Source organism: Mesoplodon bidens (genome assembly GCF_964165515.1).
Source record: "Mesoplodon bidens genome assembly, chromosome: 7".
Lineage (NCBI taxonomy): Eukaryota > Metazoa > Chordata > Mammalia > Artiodactyla > Ziphiidae > Mesoplodon > Mesoplodon bidens.
The window spans coordinates 58,004,568-58,009,593 of record NC_138164.1 but is presented as its reverse complement, the minus strand read 5'-3'; the positions used below and the strand labels follow the sequence as shown (position 1 = coordinate 58,009,593).

Genomic DNA, 5,026 nt, shown 5'->3' with positions numbered 1-5,026 from the left:
TGGACCCTAATAGGAATTAAACACTTGATCATGGGACATCAAGTGACTATGTGACTAAAATTGCCTATTTTATATGGCTATTGTCAGGCCTACCCATGTCATAAGGGTGAGTACAGACAGTAAGTACTATGAATTATACTGGTACAAGTTTAGCAGGCACAAGTGAGTTACATAAACAGGTGGCCTAGACTTCCTGTCACCTGTCTCTTTTGCATCAATGCCTCTTCCTCAGCTGTACCTACAGTCTCATGGGGATTTTCCTATGTCTAACTGAGGGAGGAGGAAGTAAGCTGGGCCTGATTCATGGTTGGAGTGGCTTAATATGTAGATAGAAGTAAAACAAATAGTGCTGCCTCACTACAGTTTTATTCAGAGGTGGTCCTGAAGAATAGTGAGGAGGCCTGGAAGAAGAAATATTGGAAGATTGGAAACAAAAATGTCTGGGGAAGATATGTGAATGGTCATATGAGAATGTAACTAAAATGTGAAAATCTATGTCTCACATTAATGCTCACCAGAGAGTCTCCAACCTAAAGGAAGCACTGAACAACCAGGTAAACAGGATGACAGGATGACACATCCAGTGCCCAACAAGCTTCTGTCCCTCCTCACCCAGTGCCTGCATGATAGGCCCTTGTACTGAGTGACCAGGGTGACAGAGATGGAGGTAAGCAACAGTCCAATGAAATAAACTCCCTTTCCCCAAGGCAAATCTAGTTACTGCCACTGCTGAATGTCTGACTTGTTAACATTAGAGACCAACACAAATAAATTGCTTATAAATGTGGCGCCTTCCTTAAGGAAAAGGTCTGGGTTGCTTGCTGTTGGGTAAGTAGCCTGAACCTGCAGAAGTCTGACCATGAAAGGGTGAAATCTAGAATGGGTGGTAAAAGAGGGAAATTATGAATATTAATTTTACCATGGGACCTCTAGATTGTTCCTCTATACATTTAGTTATAAATATTTTTCCTTTCTTTCTCTTTCTGAAATTGCCACCACCATGAAGGATGAGTGATGGATGCAGTTAACTTAGTGTAAACCTGTGACCAGAGTGATGCCAGGTGAAGAGTGTGGTGTACACTGAGTACCCCTCCCATAACCCTCAGCACTCACTTTTCTATCCCGACAGTATCCTTCCGCATCCCAGTTATGAGTCCCCACTTGGAGGGTTTCTTTCCATCACACAGGGGCAGACATGAAGTGCTAGGAAGCAGCTCTCAGCCAATGACAAACGGGAGGGTAAATATCTCACCTTCCTGGCTCCACAGTGGTGATAACTCTGAAGCATATTCTACACTGTGTTTCCAAATTACTCCTTGAGTTTTCACCCCATTTATTCACACAGGTAACACGTTCAATCACTTACCCTTACTGGTTTTCTTACTTCTCTCTTTCTCTATTTTAACAAACTTCCTGGAAAAACCTCTCGAATAAACTACTTGTAATTAAGTCTTGTCTCAAAATTTGCTTCTGGGAGAAATCAACCTAAGAGTCTCACATACAGTCCTAAGAGTTTTAGACTTTAGGAAGAAGACATTTTCCAAACTGTGTGCCATTTAACTTCTCAATTTTCCTCTTCTTATATCCACCTTGATTTCCTCTGTCTAAGAGTAGTCCCCCAAACTTTGACCAATGGTCATGGGGATATTTTCTTTAAATTTCATCACAAACTATAAAAAAATAGGGGAAGAAATGAAACTTTAGGAACTATACTTGCTTAAAGAAATGTACTTTATTTTGGATTTCAAGAACCTTGTTATTTCTTTTCCTCATTTTATTTTCTTATCCCTCTTGTGGTGGAATGAAGGAAGTATTATCCCTATATTTCAAGTGTAGAAACTAATACTCTGACTTGAGAAAGTGTTTTTCAAAAGAACACAGGGAAGAAAATAATATCAAGGGCGGTACTAGAATCTAAGTCTTCTGATGTCTAGTCTAATATTCTTTCCATCTGTTCACAGCCTATTTCAACTCAATAAAAAACTCTGAAGTTTCAGCAGACCTAGAATACTGAGTTCTCTTCTGGGTGTGGTTCTGCCCTTTTAGTCTTTGGAAAATTCACTCTGGAAAATCATCACCAAGCACAGATTCTCTGCTGGGCCTTTACTTCTAGGAGACAAATAAGAAAAAAAAATCCTTGATATGGGAGTCACTGTAATTTCATTATCACTAGAATATAAAGTAGAAGATAGTAAGTGCTGTATAAACGTACAAAGATCCCTTTAAGATCTCACTTCAAAATCCTATATGCTCTTTAGAATGGAGCATGACCCACTGGAAGCAGCACCATACTTGTACCCAGGAAGAGACCCAACTCCCTTTGCATATACTATATTTTTAAAAGTTCTGCTTGCTTGAGCCCTGCCTTCTATTCCAGCCTCATCTTTTGCCACTTCTCTTCTCTAATCACACTAAACCGTTTGTTCTTCTAAGAAAGCAAACTTACTGTTTCCTCCATTTACAGTATCCTCTCCTACTCTTTCTCCACTTGCCCCAAACTACTCCGTATTCCTGCATCTGCATAATATACTCTATTTTTTAAAGGATCTAGCCCAGACACAGCCTCCAGAAAACTCATAAACCGGACAGTTCTACTTTTTTTTTCTTACACATCCCTGTGCTTACCCTGCATCAATAACTTATTACTTGTCATCATAGTTGCCTACTTATTTTTCTCTCTACTCAAATAGGCTATGAGGTTCTCAAAAGCAAAATTTTGAGTGTGGTTCATTTCTGAGGTCTCAGAAATTAGCCAGAGATCAAACATTGTTTCTGATGAATAAATGAGCGATTAGTACAATAACAACAAGAGAAAACTTTTATTGGTATTTACTATACGTTGTACATTACTTTCCATACCTTGATCCTTATAACAACATTATAAGATAGACACTATAATATTCCCATTGTAGAGAAAGCCAAAGCAACTGAGGTAAATAACTTGCTCCTCTGCTTACCCAGAATTCTGCACAAACCTTTAACAATGAGCTTATTACACTGTATTAAACACTTTCCTATTTGGGCTTTTGTGTGTGTGTGTGTGGCTGCATTGGGTCTTCGTTGCTGCCCTCGGGCTTTCTCTAGTTGTGGTGAGTCGAGGCTACTCTTTGTTGTGGTGCATGGGCTTCTCATTGTGGTGGCTTCTCTTGTTGCAGAGCACAGGCTCTAGGCATGCGGGCTTCAGTAGCTGTGGCACATGGGCTCAGTATGGTGGCTCGCGGGCTCTAGAGCACAGGCTCAGTAGTTGTGGTGCACAGGCTTAGTTGCTCCGTGGCATGTGGGATCTTCCCAGACCAGGGATCGAACCCATGTCTCCTGTATTGGCAGGCGGATTCTTAACCACTGCGCCACCAGGGAAGTCCCCCTTGGGTATTTTTCATATATATATAAAAGTGAGATGTTTGAAGGGCAAGACCATTTATAAATCATTTCTGTGTTCCTGGTACTTAACATAGGACCTGAAAAAAGTTAGCATTGAGAAAATATATGTGAAATAAATGGGAGAATAAATAAATGAAAGTCTCTCATAATTATCTATTACCTTTTTTCCCAGATGTCCAAAACGAAGCTATGGGTGGGACTTGATCTATCCAGAAGTTTATTTTTTTGGTTTACCAAACTCTTTTCAGGGCCCCAATCCTGCAGGCATCCTGCATCATCAACTCTGACATTTCCCCCTCAGGACCCTGAGCATGGCCTCCCTGATGGACTTGGACTTGACACTGTAGATGATGGGGTTGAGCACAGGGGGCACCAGCAGGTACACATAGACAACAAAGGCATGTACAATGGGGAGAAGGTGCCTCCCAAAATGGTGGATCATGGACATGGTGATACCTGGAATAAAGAAGACACAGACAGACAGGATATGGGAGACACAGGTGTTGAGGGCCCGATGAGCTCCTCTGGGAGTGGCCAGCCCCAGGATCGTGGGCAGGATGAGAGTGTAGGACAGGACAATGAGCAGGGAATCTATGCCCCCTGGGGACAGTACCACATAGAACCCATAGAGGATGTTTATGGTGATGTCAGCACAGGCTCTTGTCATCACATCAGGATGGAAAAAGAATGAGTGAGACAAGACATTATTGCCAGGGCAGAAGTTTTGTGCAAGGTAGCACGGGTCACAATGACCAGCCCCATCCTGATGATGACATTGATTGTGAGGACAGCTGCATAGCGCAGGGGGTTAGAGATGGCCACAAAGTGGTCAAATGACATGGCCAGGAGCAATGAGGACTCCACCATGGAGAAAGAGTGGAGGAAGAACATTTGGACCAAGCAGGCACTGAAGCCAATGAGCTAATGGTCAAACGAGAGCACAGCCAGGATGGTGGGCATTGTGGACAAGGTGAGGCCCACAACGGTGACCACCAGTATGGACAGGAAGTAGTACATGGGCTGGTGCAGGTTGGGGGTCCTCCTCACAGTCAAGAGGATCAGGTAGTTTCCAGTGAGGGCCGCAGTGTACATGGGGGAGAAGGGGATGGAGATCCAGCCATGAATGGCCTCCAACCCTGATGCCAATCATTAGGAAAGCAGGTGGCTGGAAGAAGGAGATGTTGGCAAAGGACTGGGAAGGGAGCATCCTTGGGGCACAGATGAGTTCTTCAGAGAGAGGAGACCTCTTCAATCTGGGCAGAAAAATAAGACAAGACAAAAACATTGGAAAAACACCAGCTCTGATACTAGGTGACATGGGTTCACACACAACAGCAAATATGAAATGTGAAAGAGATTGAAAAATGTATTCCATCTAAAAGCAAACTAGAGAATAAGTATAATTTAAACCCACTGACTACAAAAATAGCATTTCATACGTGAAATGTTGATCTCTTCACATATTGAAGAAAGCAGTGCTTTCTTTAAAAATGTGAGATGATCGTAAAGAGTCTAATAAAAAATGCTCTATTTTTAAACAAGAAGCAGTGACCTCATGGAAATAAATTGCAAACATACTGTGGAAGCCTGAAGGGTTGACAGCATGGGCTTATTATAACTGTTTTTCTTGGATTTTCTTTTAAAC

The 5,026-nt window shown here is 42.1% G+C and overlaps 1 pseudogene across 1 annotated transcript; it reads right to left on the bottom strand.

Annotated features, from left to right (window-relative positions):
- Positions 1-3,658: 3,658 nt before the first annotated feature.
- LOC308620466 (olfactory receptor 51I2-like) lies at positions 3,659-4,588 on the bottom strand (annotated as a pseudogene). The gene has a single exon. The product of its transcript is annotated as an olfactory receptor 51I2-like (transcript).
- Between the last annotated feature and the right edge of the window lie 438 nt (positions 4,589-5,026).